Source organism: Cydia amplana, chromosome 12 (assembly GCF_948474715.1).
Source record: "Cydia amplana chromosome 12, ilCydAmpl1.1, whole genome shotgun sequence".
In the NCBI taxonomy this organism is placed as follows: Eukaryota; Metazoa; Arthropoda; class Insecta; order Lepidoptera; family Tortricidae; genus Cydia; species Cydia amplana.
In genome coordinates, this window is record NC_086080.1 from 6629705 (window position 1) to 6648477 (window position 18773).

Genomic DNA, 18773 nt, shown 5'->3' on the forward strand with positions numbered 1-18773 from the left:
GATGTGAAGTTGAAAATACCGCGATCAGAACTTTGCGGGGACCCAGTTGGCGATAACATATCGCGTAAAAGACATTATGTGGTATAAGGACAGACAATCGTGTGTGGCAAGACGTCGCTAAATATTCCGTACCTCAAAAGGAAAAAAACGGAACCCTTATAGGATGAATCGTGCGTGTCTCATCTGTCTGTCCGATCACCCCCCTCCCCCCCTCTTTATCTCCAAAACTACTGGGTCTAAAATTTTGAAAAAAAAATACACAAAACAGTTCTTTACCTATAGATGACAGGAAAACCGATTATAAATGTGCAGTCAAGCGTGAGTCGAACGTAATGTACGGAACCCTTGAAACGCGAGTCCGACTCGCACTTGGCCGGTTTTTTCTACCGTGCGCACAAAGTTACATTGTTATTGCTCATTTCCAAATTCAAAAAGAATTGATTGAAAAGTGTCCTGACCGTGAAGATCCGTGTGAACATAGGAATGCCCGAGGCCCATTCACTAAGACCTCGACGTGCTTTAAGGCCCTCAGACTGAAGTCTCGAGAAAACCTTAGTATTAAAATATCACGAGTTAAAACCAAATTTGAACTAATTACATTCATAGATAGCGGAATGGGAACTTGGGAAGCCAGGTCACACCCATCGAAGAATGCCGCCTACGTACCTACCTAAAGTTAACAAATTTTAAACACTAAATTTATTTATGAAGTATCATTTTATATTATACCTGCCGTAGCAAATTATAAATACTATCAAAATAAATTCAGTTTCGTTCCTCTCGGCGATTCAGTGCATAATTTTAGGGACGCGGTGTATAAGGAGGTTTGATTAATCTACTTATATATTTGTCTGCGGGTGTAAGACATATATTAGAAACGTGAAAACGACAGTAACCATTACGATAGGAGCCTCAGCCGCAGGGGCTTACCATTATGATATATGAAATGAGGGTTAAAGTAAACCAAGTAGGTAGGTAACTAAGTATACAAACGCTTAAAGCCACTTAAATAAATATGAACTTAGAAATAGCTACTCATAATATGTCAAGAGAATCTCAAACGATCGTTCAGGTTTGAATGCTATAGAAATTGATTTATGAAACTTGGCGGGATTTCTTCAGATGTTTAGTTTAGTTAATTAAGAAAATCTCAGCTGCCACTTTCAGAGAATAGTTATGGTCGTTGTTTTGTCTACTAGTAATTAAAATCGGTGAGTTAGATTAGAACCTGATTTCGTTGAATTATGTTGTTTATATTGAACTTAGGTATTTGTGTCTTTTGATATTATTTATACCTACTGATTTTTACTTAAACACACTGCCACTAAATCGCTATCTACGAGATTACAGTTCTGTAATAATATAACTGTTATAAGGATAACGACATCATCAGCGGTATTTAACGTTTTGGACGCCAATTACAGATATATACGCACCGCAGGTCCAACGCCAAAGACGTATTAATCGGTCATAGACCACAGAGCAACATAGACCTAGGTGCATATGCATAAAGTTCCATTTCAGTTTTGACACTTCGATGACGTGGCGTCTGAGAGACAGCTTTTGTGTTTGACACGGCGTCGAAAAGGTTAATTTAAACAACAGCGGTAGGTATCTGTTTTAACATTTGAACTTTAACGATTATTAAATTTATTTTGTGTTCGTTAGTAAGCATTTCCGCAACAGAATGGCAAAGTAAACCAAGTTTCCTAGAGGGGAAATAAAATATTCACCAGTTTAGTTGGTCTTGTACGAAAGTATACCAAGTTAAACTGTACCTAATCTAGTCGTGTTAGCATACTCGTAGCTAAGAGAATAAATTAGCAGTGTTGTTGCAAAATAGAAAAGTTGAAGCTACGTCATAAATAATTTTGCAAGCTTTATATTAATAAATATGCATTCAGTCTAACAACGACCTTAGCGAGCGACGGAGGCTTATGAATGAATTTCTTTAATAAATTGGTATGCAATTTTGCAGCTCTGTATACGTACCTATTTTACCTGTGACCAGTCTGCGTTAAACTTAAACGGAGTATAAAAGCTAAACTCATAAAGCGAAGAGCTTATTTCGCGGGCGATTACACTTTATTTCTGTTTATTTTTACAACGTTTGCGTTTAACATCACGAGCCCTCGACACCGATTGGAGAGTCCACTTTATATTTAAACGAAGAATGTCTGGAGTGCTAGCCTTTTGCAGTGACTGGTCAAAAAGATGTATACGAATTTAGACTTTATTTCAATGGCAAAAGTGTTAATGTTTTAGTCGTGGTGGGCCATTAATGGCGCTGGGCTTTAAGGTCGGTAAGGGATTAACTACTCTTAGTTTCTTTAATGTACTCGGTCGAGGTTTTATACCGGCCTTGAGTTTTGTGGTATTTTTAAATGTCTTGTGGGAAGCGTACATTTTAAAGAACGAGCAGTGTAAGGCTTTTTCACGATGGTTGCAATACGGCGCATGAATGGTAATGCAACACCCTAAATGGTACCACATGGGTACCTTGGTTAGATACAGACTAACATTAACCGAATGGCTAATGAGCATAATTAAGCAAATTGCCAACCTTTCATGTTATGAACTTGCAAGATAGCCTAAGGGCTGAATTAGACGGCGCGCGAACTCGCATGCGATTTTAGTTACATTGCGGACTGTTGGTTACGTCCAATTCAAAGGACCGATCAAAACCCGCAATGTAATGAAACTCGCATGCGAGTTCTCGCATCGTCTAAATGAGCCCAGTCTAAGGGACAATCTATGCTGTGATTTTCAAGGCGTACGTTTGATTGCTTAATCTCAGTTTATTGTCAGTTTTTGTTTTCTTGCATTTTGTCTCCTATTCTCCATAATGTTAATTTCAGCTTTAAAAAATGTAAATAGTAATTAGAATTCCCACCCATGATGTAAATTCTCTGAATTGTATTCTACAAACTGGGGAAATAAAATAAAGGCAATAACAATGAAAACTTACCAAGAAACCGAGCAGCCACTTGCACTCCATTTGAATGTTGCTTCTCTTGGATTCCCTTTAAACAAATACGTGGAATACTAAACGTTTACGTGGGCTAAGTTTAAACTACGTCTTTGCAAGGATTAAAGCGGATATTTCTATCTAAGAGTGAAACGACGACTCTGGTATTTAGAGTCCGTTATTTTGAGAATCAGTCACGCTGTAGAACTGTTATTTTGCGGCGGTATCGTGCTTATGAAGGCCGTATTTGACTCGAGAAAAATCACAGCTGGTGACTTAAACTGAGATTAATCATTCGGTGGACGAGATTGACAGGTCAAATTGCACAAATGTTGCCACAGTTTGGCCAATTTTTCATATCGATATTATTAAAAAAGTTTGCAAGTGTTAGAACTCCGCTACGGCTGCTAATGTCGCGCGGTTAGTTCAAATATCAGTTTCAGTAGAGTTATCTTCTCATGGGATTTTATAAATGTTGGTGATTATTCTGAAAATCGTGCATTCTGTAGATACGGATATGTTATGTGCCCGCACCTGCAGTAGTCCCCAAACGAGTCGCCTCTGATAAACGGATGTGAACTCGTGACAAATTTAATTTAAACGACCATTTATTTTACAGATCACAGGATAGGTCTATTACCTTTAGACTTTTGACAATTATATATTATCAATGGTCCTAGAGAGACAGTCAACTTTACACGCCATTAGACAAAGTAATTTCGACCGTAGACATATTATTATGACCGTCGTTCATAACTTAGTCAAAAGTTATTCACTGAAGAGGCTCGCTCAAAGAGAAAGTTGTGTGACAGTCTGTCTCCCAGTTGTTTGTCGTAATGTGTCGCATTAACGCAAATGTGTATGGTTACAGTTCAACGAGTGAACGTAGCTAATGGGAGGGAAACGACGGCAGAGTGATTCCACGAAATTCGAAATTATTAAATTGAATCTCGGTAAATGGGATCGTAAAACAGTTCATTTTCCCTTGAGAAATTTCAAAATGAGTAAGTATGCATTAAGTAATTGCGGAGAAAATATACATTTTGGATAATAAATACAGTTTTCGATGCTAAATCGTACTTCAACTCTTATTTTAACTATTGTTACACATACCATCAACCCACCTGTGCTGTGTGGTACCACAACCACACAGTCCCATTTTGATATTGATAGATATTTATAGAATATAGAATAGAAAAACATTTATTGCAAAAACATTTATGGCAATTTTATGACTGGAGACAATTACCTACCTCCTAGTCTAGCGTAACGTTGGACGTTCTCGCCTGACATTTGAATTACAACGTATACTTACGAGTAACTATATAGATTTGTAAGTCGCGGAATGTTCTCGGAAAGTTTTGAAATTATGTCAATGTTTCGGAAACTTTCCGTTAGCACATCGGTGAATACAAATAAAAATAAAAATAAATTAAAATTTAAACTGTTTATTTCAGTAAAAAGACATTGTATTACATACTAAACTTAACTACTAATCTTAACTTAAAAAGATTTTTGAGTTAAGGAGTCTTAAATTATTTACAAATTCATTTTTAATGGTTAGGTACATAATAGACAAGACCGTAATTAAGTGATTTCGGTGCACTGCCCTCTCATTTTAACTAGGTATTTTTTAATAATATTTCTAGCTTGTTTACTCGTCCGTCCTTCTATAAGTTTTAATAGTTCCAATGAAAATCTATTCAAGGTGCTCGGTAAGACGCATTTCCACACTCTCTGTCCGTATACATTGTTTGTTTTTGCAACTTCGAATGTCGGAAGGTTGTTCAAATGTTAACTCGCTTTTTTATTTTATATATGTCGGAGCGAGACACCAGAAGGACGTGCAGTGTTAAAGTTCATAGCTTTAAACGCCTGTATAAAGTCGATTAGCAATGTTTGGCTACGTATTATTTGCTTGTAACGAAATAATAAAGTTGCGTAGTGAATAACGCCACCATCTATTGGCGTATTGTTGAACTAAGATGACAGGTAGAAGGCTTTGGAACGTCAAGAGGTGTATCTTGAGTGAACGTAGGCACGAGTGGGCATTTTTGTCGTTATGTTGGTAGACTGGTTAGGCAGGTTTACCAACTTGAATTGGAGGCGGGAGCGGTTGGCTCCGCCGCTGGAACTGGCTTCCTTCTTCTTGATCGGACCGCGTTAGAGATCGGACGTTAGCCAAGCTCGTGCCTAATTCGCTACGTTCCTGAAGGCTTATACCTGAAGGATTATTCTGAAAGCTTATAGATTCTCACGTTCTTTAACCGTTTAGCTAAGTGTTTTATTCCAAGTGTTATTTTGATTTCTTATGTGCCATTAGAAGCTTACTTTTGTAAAATAAAGAAACTATGTGTTGTTTTGAAAAGATGTGTCCCGCCGAGTTTGTTGCCGGGTTAAATTTTCTGGGGTCAGAGGTGTAGGGTTGGAGCCGGTGTAGTTTGACTTAAATAAAGATTTGAACGATTTCATTTGATCTTTTTATTTTAATTGAATCCGATTCCATCGTAAGATCGTTTAGTTATTTTGATTATTTAGTACTGAAATATAGTAGGCACTAGTATGGTTAACGAGTCCGAATGTTTATTTCATGCGTTGGTAGCATACCTACTATTTTGGCTGTGAAGTAATACATCGAGGTACCATGCCCACCATCCGCTATCAATAGCCCCACACAAATTAGCTCTCTCCCTCTTCGACATATATATATAAGTACCCAACTCGCAGTGAATCTCGGACTTTTTAAACCTGAAAATATTTTTAAATATTTTATTTTATTTAAGATTCTTCTCGTCCCGAGAATTCATAGAGGTCACAACCTCCAGAACTCCCTCCCTCCCTCTCTCCAGAACTCTCCAGAACTCACTCCCTCTGACTAACGCGAAATAAGGAACACAATACAAGAGACGCACGACTGCCTAAAGTCCGTAGAAATACCTCGCAAAGGCTTGACTATAGCCTTGACGTCATAAATAATGATAATTCCTCCCTTTGATGAAAACGGAGACCCTTTTGTGACCGATCGTTGGCGTATATTAATTTTAGTGACGGTAATATATATCCCGTTTATATATTATGTTGAGTTACGGAATGCGAGACCAAAGGGCGACACGACTCTGTTTCAAGTTTGAATTTCATATAACGTAATAATTTAGCGGAGCATACTGTTGGGCATATGTCACGGTCTAGATAATATAACAATACGTAAGGACTATTTAGTATTTACAGGAGCGCGTTACTTGCACGTTGTAGCGTGAGAGATAATAATTATAACCATAGATATAATATTTTATAAGATGAAGTCTAAGCCTTCTGTCAACGTAGCCTCACACACACAGCCAAATTTTATGTACGATTAAAAATGAGGAACCAGAAGCATGTGGCCAGTTTGGCCACGTCGATAAAGTCATATCGATTAACTATACGGCCTCTTTACAATTTAAATTTTACTTGAAAGGATTTTAACTACGTAAAATGAACAGATAACCGTTATAACACAACTTTATATACAGTGTGTAAATCCAATACGGGCGATAAATTAAACCAGATATAGAATTTATCCTTGTAATAGTTGTAATCATTCATTCAGAAGTTTTTTTAAGTTATTCTTAATGATACCCCGTTATGATTATTTGAATTGTTGTCTAAATAAAGGAGGCATGGAACGCCACATATATAAAAGTTACATTAAAATCAAATAAAATATGTTATATTTGGTTTTAATGTAATGCAATAATTGAGTTTATTATTATATAATAAAGCTTTCATTATCCATTAGTATTTCTAGGGTGTTTATTTTTAGTGAAGATATCGAAGCTTCAATAAAATTAATCGCTATTCCGTTCCGCTGTGTAGAGAGTATCTATATAAAATATATTATAACATGATTAAAATCGGCAAGTCCACATCCCTAAAAACGTGCAATAAACCCACACATACACAGCTTGCCCACCACCAAAATGGCTACGGTTTGAGTATTACATTTTGTACTGAGAACCAACAACGTTGGGGCCTTGATTATATTATAACAATAGATAACATATTAATCATCAGTCTGTTTGTTTTGTAAAGATAATCAAATATTTGGTCATAAATATGAACGTATGTGCCATTTGTAAAAAGTTTGGAGGGTTTGGAATAAGTGATTTATAAACCATCTTATTCTGCTCCTATTATAATATATATAATATATGCTGCAACAACATGAGCTACTGACTCCGCTCCTAGGCATATTTAGAATCTCTAAATTTTTCAGAAAATAAGTTCTAGAGTAGTAACTGATAAAGAACTCTGTGAGGCAGCACTTACAACTCATTGCCCGGAATAATTTTGCGTTAGTGGTGAACCTAATTTGTATAAACAAAACACAGAGAAATACATATTACTTAAGAAGTTCACAGCAATATTTTACAGTCCAACTTCAGTCAGTGCTCTGAATAAGAACAACTCTGAATAAGATCTTAATAAGACAAGAGCGAGTAAAGAAATAAAAAGTTTGAAAGTAGGGTAGTCTTAAGAGTAGGGTAGTGTTAAGCATCCTTAAGGATGCTTAACAAAGTAGCCCGATTAGCTGACAATGCAGAAACGGGCGATTCTCAGAAAAATATCCTTAACAGCGTCTCAACCACTGCGGTCCACTTGTCTCCAAAACTATCCCAATAATCACGACCTTGTACATTGTACAAAGTGATTTTACAACTTGTGCGCAGCTGGTATTTTTTTCATTTTCTTGTCTCGGGGTTGGGTTTCGGAGTTTTGACTAAAGACTAGAATATTAGAGAATATTTACGTTCGTCAGTAGTCTACTACTGTAACAAAAGACATTGACATCTACGTTTAAAAGTATGAAATACTTGTATTCCGAATTTGATCCGTTTAGTAAATGTCGTTTAGTAATTTTATAATGACTAATAAATTCACCTCACGGTCCATGTTTATAAAACGCGAATCACGTGACGATAAAACGTGAACTTATATTAAAGCGAGCAAGATGCTGCCAAAAACGTGAGCAAAACGCTATTGAGAGCGCGCTATTATAGCGCTATATTTAGCACTTGTACGAGTAATTGTGTTAATTTATTTTACATCAACATTTAGAGCCCAGATACTTCTTTTTGATATCATATGATTGTCACTGGTCTTTATTACAATTTGACCTATAAAATGACCCGTAGACGATTCTACAGGAAATATCTAAATTCACCTAACAATTGATTTAGTAATATCTTACCCTTAGTCACTTACCTACCCATGTAAGAACGGGACGCAAGTTACTTATCATCACTATCAGACTAATAAAAAGGTGCAAATGACGCGTTTGCAATTCATGCCCAGTATTAACTTGAGAGAGTGCTTACGCTTACAAAGTGGATTTATTTAGGTAAACAGTAGTGAGCAATTTTTACATAGAAAGGAATTAAATCTTGTAGCTATGTGTTTTGTAAGCTGTTAGGTTAGGTTAGTTATATATACATTTCCATCATAAGAAAATTATAGCGTTTTATGAGACTATATTTTAAAATGCTGTGTCATAAAAGTATAGTAAATTGAATATAAGTTTCTCAAATTTATTAAATACTTTCTCGTTAAAGTTATCCAGGCTGGTATTGTAGCTAAGTTTAAAACAGTGTATTGTTGGTAAGCGCTGGTGGCCTAAGTTAGTTAATGAGTTTCTTGGTGCATATTTGCATAAGTACAAAATATCATCTGATAGTAGAGCTGTTCTTAGGAATTAATGAAAACACTACGAGGAAATCGGAGTTATCTATAGGTATAAGGTGTAGTTTTCCTCTCCAGATTTTAAAGCGTGATGGAAGTTGGTACTCATTTCAACCAATTTTTTTACTTGTTAGTAGGTAATAAATAATTTTCTCGAAAAAAAACTTGTCGTTCCTAAGGCTCTGATTTACAGTTTTATATTCAGGTACCGTAAAAGTATAAAACTTTCTGAAGAAAGTGAAGAAAGTGGATCTGTAACTACTTTTAAGTTATTTCGCTTTTACTGAAATCTGTCGCGGTGGGCAAAGTTATGTTACAGGGCAAAGTTTTATACTTTTACGGTATTCACTGGCCCAGCTTGTGAAAAATACTCTCTTATATTTGAGACGGATAATGTCCTACATTTTGAGACTTATATATCCTGTTTATTATAATACATCTTTTAGATAGTCTCATAACATATTCAAGGAAATGTGACGAAAATAAACCATTCCTACCCTCCATACCCTAAAATGATCGTTTTGTTTTTATGTAAGAAGAGACAAAACGTCGTCATTTGTCTCCAGTAGCGGTAGCTATTTATTTGGTTGCAAAAAAAGAGCGTCGGTTTACATACATACTTGTTCTTTACAATATTAAACAAAGATTTTGTAAATTTGTTTTTTGGGCGCCATTTGTGTAAGAATAGGTAGGTAATAAAAAAAATATTCGTTTCGTGCATAAAGGAGAAAAATATACATATATAAAACATAAAAAGCGAAAAATGCTTTCAAATATCCTCATCTCAGCTTACAGTGTGCTGATATTCCGATGAGACCATCAGGTAATAAATGATTATGCTTTTTGAACTATTCTGTAACATTATAAACTGAAAAATATCATATAGGTATTTAAAAAAGTGGCGAAGGCCTTCCCCACTAGAGGGCTTCGTCACTTTTTCTTTAATATATGACATCTATTTCACATAGTAGTGTGACTACTTAAAAAACACAAATCAAAATATTTAATTAATAAAAAAAATGATTTGTTCCCAAAGTTGTGTATTCTGTAACATATTTGTACTTACTCATTTTTGACTTGGCATTGAAATCAGCGTGACTTTTTATAAATTATATTTGCGAAAAGCAAATGCAGGCGGTTAAAATGGGGTACGATCATTAATACTCTTAATTGGGGACCTCAATGGAAGGAAACGATATAGAGCAAAGCGACAGTAAATAGCGATCTGTTGGCATGACAGCCATCAAAGTAGTGTTGAGTCGCTCACTCGTGAGGCACCTCATTTGTACCTCTCATTTTGTTAATTTGTCGCAGTACTTCGTACCGCAAAAATGTCTTACTTCACTCCTTTATTCATTTTACTCATTTACTCGCGCGCATCACAAACACCTCTTGCCACACAAATAATTCACACACTTCAAATTTCAAAAAACTCTTATCCGTTCAAATTCACTCGCGAGTCTCGCGACCCTCAAAACTCATACACTCCTCACAACTCGCAAGAAAGTCACTGGATCGCGCGAGGCGCTAGGTGCTCGCCTGCTCGCCGACACTCAAAACTCAAATGTCTCAAATGAAGAAACGAGTAATGGTTCACACTGTCAACTGCCGAACTACAAACCTTATTGCAACGACAAAAGGTCCACCAAGAAATGCGTTGAGTTTGTACCACTCACCGCCTCTCTGTGACATGAACCCCTCAAAAATCCTTTCAAAATGAAACAATGAATTAGAAATACCCAAAGAGGGAGTGAGACAGACACGCGACGTACTTCAATATCGCTTCGCGTCACCACCGAAAATACGTTAACAATTAAACACGAAAAACAACAAGCGTAAGCGTAATTGATGATCAAAGGATGGGTAACGAACGACATTCCTAAAGTACAGTGTAGCATACAGCGATCCCCTGCCTGTCAAGCGTGGCCATTATGGCATCGTAAAGTGGGTTAGGGAAAGCTTTTGTTCATCAGGTTGTACTTTGATTGTGGCACGTACCCTATCATATATGCAATTAGAGCCTGCTCTAATTTATATTACATGTGTAACTTACCCTAATATAATTTTCGATTGAACATATAAAGCTCAAAATTTCCACATGCCTTTAAAATGTTTTAGTTTAGTTTATTTATACCTGAGTTCAATGGAAAAGCACGCATATTTAGATTTCTTAGGAGATACATAATATATTAAGGACTGTAGGATTCCTCAGAGTGATTGTCTTTTACCAAATAGTAAACAAGATCCGAAAAACTCATTAAACAAATCGGTGATCGGTACAAGGCCGTTGATTGGCAACCGATCACCTTTTCTCGCTGCCACGATTACAGCGTATTTACTTATTTAGTTTAATAGTTATTTGTACAACAAGAGATCAAAGTTTGATATTTCTTCGAGTGCTTATTTTGAGTCCCGTGTAAGCGAAAGATTCTATAGTAGATTCACGAGCGTAGCGAGTGAATCTAATTTAGAATCTTGAGCGTAGTAAGGGACTCAAAAGCGCACGAGATGTAAATAACTTTGATCTCATGTAGTACACAACATTTTTCACCTGAGCAGTGAGAACATACCTATTAGACAACTTGGAAAATTTTGAATAAATGTCATATACTAAGAAAAAGTGACCAAGGCCTCCAGTGCCCCAGGCTGGAATCGAACCAGCGTCCTCTGCTATCGCGGCAGGTGCCTGAGCCATTCGGCCACCGGGCCACAGCGGCATAGGTCGAATTTTTCCAAGTATATGCACTTCTTACTGAAGGCTTATGGCTTACTTGGAAAATGTAATCCTTCTTCATCACTTAATACCTGCCCTCATGTTTTCTTCAGATAAACAATCTAATACCTTTAAACGAGTAATTATTGTTTATTTATATATATATATATATATATATATATATATATATATATATATATATCGGGGATCTCGGAAACGGCTCTAACGATTTCGATGAAATTTGCTATATGGGGGTTTTTGGGGGCGAAAAATCGATCTAGCTAGGTCTTATCTCTGGGAAAACGCGCATTTTCGAGTTTTTTTTATATTTTCCGAGCGAAGCTCGGTCACCCAGATATTTAAGTTTAATTACCGCAATGGATCACAAAAACAAAACGTAATAATAAATTTCAGTAAAATAATATAAAAATAACAAACATCAACTGTCACTTCAATCGACAACTTTTTTTTTGTAAAAAAAAATCTTTGTAAGATACGGTCCGAATTGCGGATACGTACTATTTGTCAACTGTGGTAGAAATTCTTAAAAGTAAAATAATTAATTTTGCGTGATGATCTGTGTATTTTTTGAGTTCATTATTTTAATTGTACAATAAGATACCTAAAATATAGTATTTTATCAGTTTTTATCAAATCTTAAACTTTACTTTTATTAATTAATTATTAAGAATTCATACTCGTACGTGGTTTGGAACGATGCGGTCTGAAGTTTTTAGGGGGTCTATTATAAACCGTGAATATATCGTTGAATGTCATTTTGTAACAGGTTTTGTCACTTTTGTTGAGCTGCAGACTATCGGTGGTGTTTCTCAGGGATCGTAGGTTCGACGCTATGCTGTCACACAACCCGTCTGTGAAATTCCTTAAGAAATATACTTACTAAACGTATTTATAACTAGGTATGGGCGCCAGCACGCTGTACAGCGTACAAAAAAAAAGGTTAAGCTAGAATGAGATAAAGTAAACTATTTCTTTGAGCTTGAGACAGTTATGTATTCTAAAAAAACTATCAGTTAGTATAAGAAGGTAGTACAAAGGATAACCTTACGCTATTATTATGTATCTAAGCTTAATGCTATTACAGTAGACTGGTTACGCAGTCTACATTAAAGTTTATCAATTTCTAATCACTGAAGTGTGCACCGAGCATTCAAAGTCTATAGAGAGGCCACTGTCGTGTTTGCTAAAGTTTTAAAATTAACTGAGAGATTAGATTGGACCACACCTGAGTCACGTGTCTGTAGCAGAAGGCAGTGGAGCCGTGGCCACGCTGTTCCAGTGGCGTGCCGAGGATGCAGCCAAAAGTCGCGGTGACACGCGTCGAAACCGTCGGCGCGCGTCCAGTTGGCTGACTCCCCAGTCACGCCAACGTCGCGGTGAGCAGCATGGACCACGAGCCCAAGGCTACAGCGGCATCCAGCATTGACACGTGCCCGGAGAAAGAGTAAGCGTGCCCAAGTAACGGAGTGGACCGATGGGTGGATGGGTAGATAGGTAGAGGGACCGGCATCAAAGCTAAAGAAAAGAATTATCATAAGAAACATGTCACACCTTGACTATGCATGTGCATTTCCTGCCATATCCTACAGAAATAAACCCAGGAATAATTAAAACTACCATCTTACTCCATGAATTTAGAGGAAAACTTACAATCTGCCACGTGGTCATTTGCCACATATGAACAAAGACGGAAAAAAGGAAAACTACACTCCCTACAATAAATATGTGAATTCTTTCTTACCCGGATTTTTATTGAAGCTGTCGATACTAAAATCCCGACATATGTAAGAAAATAAGTTTTAACTTGGCCCTTCAAGGAACCACGGTACACGACGCCATGCTTGTGTCTGCTGTAACAAAGGAATGGAAAATCAGTAACGTTGCAGAGACCGAATTATATTATTGTAACACTAAACTTTCGAGTTGCTACTTACCTTGCTACAAGAAGTGTGGGTGCATGTTTTAAGGGATGCCTCCCAGGACGAATTGACTCCAGACCACGACGCTGTTCGCTCACATGCCGCCGGATCTCAAGTGATGAGAGGATCGCGTTCGACAATCGATTTCCTTTCATTCTTTTTTAAAGCTTGCGTCTATGACGCGGAGTCGAGAAATTTTGCCATGTAGCAATCGATGTCCCAAAAATATTACAAAACAACAAATTAAAAGACTAATTATATTGCGTGTCAATATTTTCGAACTATTAAACCTAAATATTTAAACTATTAAAGAAGATATCTAAAGTTAAAATAATAACCATAAACAATATAGAATTATAGTTGACTTTCACCTGATCGAGTATCTCTGGATGCCAACAGATGGCGTTAAAATTAATCCGTGACGTCAGCTATTCCGCCACTAGATGTCGACAGGAGTATCATAACGGGGTCAATATTACCACAGTATTTTGAACCGTTACATTACCACCTAACTTAGATAAAAAAAATGTTTAACTTACATTTTTTTTTTAATAGCCTACTAACTATATTCACCATGCCATGAGGCATATGCAACGCTAACTATCAAGTTAAAAATATATTTATACCTAACATGCAAGAAACTATTGACTAACGAGAAGATTGGGAGAGTAAATTTCGGCGGTGCAGCGAGCGAAGAAAATTCTAAGCGGGGTGCACGTCCGAGCTTTGCCTACACCACAACCACTAAAAGCTAAGAGTTGACTGCAGGAACACCACAGTGGGGCGTACAGACAGGAAGAAAACAAAATTTCGACCCTTGTCGACTTCATGGAGATGTGCATCAGAATAACACGAACTCCCCATGCACGGACCGCAAGCGAGAATCCAATGCATGAAATAAAGTAGACCGCGACTTAGCAGTCAAACCCGTTCCTAATTAAAATAAACTACAAAATTATTCTAAGTGTCGAAACCGGTGATACATTTTTCCCCTATCTCCCCTTTTGCATCAAATGTGTAGAAACACACCGAAGACTTCCGTCCCCTATCAGAGATACAAAGAGAAGTATTCAGAGTCAAGTATTTTATCAAGAAATAAAGTTACGTAAGTATTTGTCCCTCAGAATTTGTCCCAGAAGTGGAAACAATATCCCCGTACACTGTTCATAGAGAGAGAAAACAGTGCACAACAAGCAGAACGTACCTACTCAGAAATCTTCAATTTCTAATTAAAGTTTAAAGTCATCACAAAAAAATTAGAGTTTTAAAAGAGCTGAGCACCAAATTGCCTCAGTCTCCCCTTTTCTAGTGTCAAAATGTGTAAGAACACACCATGAAATTATTTTCACAATATAAGACACAAAATTAACCCTTGATCACAGATGCAATTAGGTTTTTACGTGAAACGGAACGCATATAGCTTGACGTATAGGCTTCCCATTCCAAAAGGTCATAAGCGCCAAAAGAAACGGAAATGGAGGCTATATACAAGTGCTTAATGAAAAATTTCGCTCCAGATGGGACCGAAATTTCCTCCAATGTTCAGGGGAACATGGATAAACACATCACTGCACTCATAACCACCATTTTCACTTCACAAAGCACTTTATCACATCACTTTATTAAATGAACAACTGACCTTCAATTCAAGACAAGAATCCAGGAAATCAGCTGACGCCTTAAGCATCAAAAGACGAAGTCATATCCGAATCTCTTCAACAACGAAACATCGATGTCAAAAAGCAATAGTTACTAGCCAGGAGTATTCTCCCTATAGAAGAATTCAAAGTGAAATCCAACATAACAAAACACTTTATTGAGTTATGGGGAATAAAAAAAGTCAAGTCCTAGATATGTTTTGTAAACAGTGGGCTCCATGCCAAACTATTCAAACATGTAGTGAACTAGATAACCTGCATTGTTGTTTTGTTTACAACCATGTTCATGGAACATTTAGATAGCAAAGTTATAAAGTTTAGTGAGACCTAACCTAACAGTATTCTAAGTAAACAGTATTTACAAGAGTAAGTAGGTATTTGTACTTTGCAGAGAGGCAATAGTACAGCGTTCATTTTAGAACAGAGAGAAATACCTATGCAATATTCCTTTGTTGAATATCGCTTAAAATAAAAGAGATAAGTTTCTTAAGAGAATAACTACACCTATAATTAATATTTAAGTTGTCTTGTTTACAGTATACCAACGGCTTAGAAAAATATGGTAAAATTATAACATACCTATTAAAGTAAGATAAAAATAATATCTAAAGCTAAGAGTAGGTATCGAGTACGGTTATGTTCATGTTAGAACACAATAGAGATGAGTAACATTTTCTTTATAAATATTACTTCTAGTAGGAAAAAAAAAATAGGTTTCATTAACCTAACTATTAGTAAGTAAGTTAAGAGTATCAAGAAAAAGTAAGGCGGTAATGGAAATTACTTTAAGAACTAAGTTTCCTAACAAAAAAATATAATTAAGTAGGTATTTGCATAAATGACTACAGTAGGTACTAGCAAATGGCTTGGTACAGAGTTCTTATGTTAGAACATAGAAAGTAGCTTCACTTTCAGTAAGTATTGGTAATAAAAATAGAACGCTTTAGCCCTAAATTGCAAGGCCTATAAAGCAATAAATAAATAAATATAAGAATAGTTAAAGTGAGACAGAGCGAACTAACTTTGACCTTCGAGTGGAGATGACCTGTGCAGAGAAGACCAGAGACGGCTGCGAGACAACGATGAGAGGTAACGACTTCTGCAGACCTGAAATTTACCAGCGACCAACAAATTTGAGGGAAAAGGAGGCAGATTAATTTTAGTGTTGTCGCTTGGTGCATTTTGAAAAAATAATGTTTTTAAGTTTTACTTAACAGTGGTCTCTTTTTACATGAAAAAATTAGTGCATCTTTGAGCAATAAGTCTGTCTTACATACAGAGTTATTATTAAATCATTGAGATAAAATTTAGGTACAGATTGGTACAGAGTAGTCAATGTTTAGAGAGTTTCATAATCAAAATTTAAAGAAAAAATACAGTTTCTTGTTTTTAGCAAAAAGTATCACAATTTATAAAGTTGTAGTATTAGAAAATAGCTTTATCAGCTTTCAATATATTATGTTGACATACATAGTCAAAGGTCAAAGTATTAAATAAGTTGTAGGCAAGCAAGCAGAACAAACCATGGCGTCTTAAGCTAAAATTGAAGGTGTGCACAGTGCATTAGTGAGCTCAAAAAAATAGCAAAAAAAAAGGATTTCTTTCAGAATCCACAGACTGCGACAGCAATATAAAAGCGAAAGCGTAGCCCCACGAATTGGGATGCCAAAATTGTAACAGGTTTTGTCACTTTTGTTGAGCTGCAGACTATCGGTGGTGTTTCTCAGGGATCGTAGGTTCGACGCTATGCTGTCACACAACCCGTCTGTGAAATTCCTTAAGAAATATACTTACTAAACGTATTTATAACTAGGTATGGGCGCCAGCACGCTGTACAGCGTACAAAAAAAAGGTTAAGCTAGAATGAGATAAAGTAAACTATTTCTTTGAGCTTGAGACAGTTATGTATTCTAAAAAAACTATCAGTTAGTATAAGAAGGTAGTACAAAGGATAACCTTACGCTATTATTATGTATCTAAGCTTAATGCTATTACAGTAGACTGGTTACGCAGTCTACATTAAAGTTTATCAATTTCTAATCACTGAAGTGTGCACCGAGCATTCAAAGTCTATAGAGAGGCCACTGTCGTGTTTGCTAAAGTTTTAAAATTAACTGAGAGATTAGATTGGACCACACCTGAGTCACGTGTCTGTAGCAGAAGGCAGTGGAGCCGTGGCCACGCTGTTCCAGTGGCGTGCCGAGGATGCAGCCAAAAGTCGCGGTGACACGCGTCGAAACCGTCGGCGCGCGTCCAGTTGGCTGACTCCCCAGTCACGCCAACGTCGCGGTGAGCAGCATGGACCACGAGCCCAAGGCTACAGCGGCATCCAGCATTGACACGTGCCCGGAGAAAGAGTAAGCGTGCCCAAGTAACGGAGTGGACCGATGGGTGGATGGGTAGATAGGTAGAGGGACCGGCATCAAAGCTAAAGAAAAGAATTATCATAAGAAACATGTCACACCTTGACTATGCATGTGCATTTCCTGCCATATCCTACAGAAATAAACCCAGGAATAATTAAAACTACCATCTTACTCCATGAATTTAGAGGAAAACTTACAATCTGCCACGTGGTCATTTGCCACATATGAACAAAGACGGAAAAAAGGAAAACTACACTCCCTACAATAAATATGTGAATTCTTTCTTACCCGGATTTTTATTGAAGCTGTCGATACTAAAATCCCGACATATGTAAGAAAATAAGTTTTAACTTGGCCCTTCAAGGAACCACGGTACACGACGCCATGCTTGTGTCTGCTGTAACAAAGGAATGGAAAATCAGTAACGTTGCAGAGACCGAATTATATTATTGTAACACTAAACTTTCGAGTTGCTACTTACCTTGCTACAAGAAGTGTGGGTGCATGTTTTAAGGGATGCCTCCCCCCAGGACGAATTGACTCCAGACCACGACGCTGTTCGCTCACATGCCGCCGGATCTCAAGTGATGAGAGGATCGCGTTCGACAATCGATTTCCTTTCATTCTTTTTTAAAGCTTGCGTCTATGACGCGGAGTCGAGAAATTTTGCCATGTAGCAATCGATGTCCCAAAAATATTACAAAACAACAAATTAAAAGACTAATTATATTGCGTGTCAATATTTTCGAACTATTAAACCTAAATATTTAAACTATTAAAGAAGATATCTAAAGTTAAAATAATAACCATAAACAATATAGAATTATAGTTGACTTTCACCTGATCGAGTATCTCTGGATGCCAACAGATGGCGTTAAAATTAATCCGTGACGTCAGCTATTCCGCCACTAGATGTCGACAGGAGTATCATAACGGGGTCAATATTACCACAGTATTTTGAACCGTTACAATTTTAACTTTTTTTTTACTGTTTCTTTTTGCTAACAGTGTGAAAGAGACAGAGATAATAGAACCCAAGTATTTCGAACTTTTATTAGACCCCGCATGTTGAAATGACATTTGACTATAAAGGTCACTTGAATGTGATTATGTCTCACTCAGTGAGCAAAATCGCATTTTGCTCACTGTTTTTAAGAATCAAAGCACCCTTGTTCGAGCTGCTGAGGTGAAAAATATGTTTTCCGTTGAATTCACTATCTTTTATATACCTACTCGTATATTCATTTCACACATGCTTTTCCTCAAAAGATCCCAACCTCATAATGCTAAAGTACTTACGTACTCATCATAATATTTTGTAAAATAAAAACTTTGTGTGGTTTGTTATCGCACAAGAAAATTGCAACTTAAAGCCCTTTAGTTCTTATCTGAAGTGTCCCCAGACGAGGA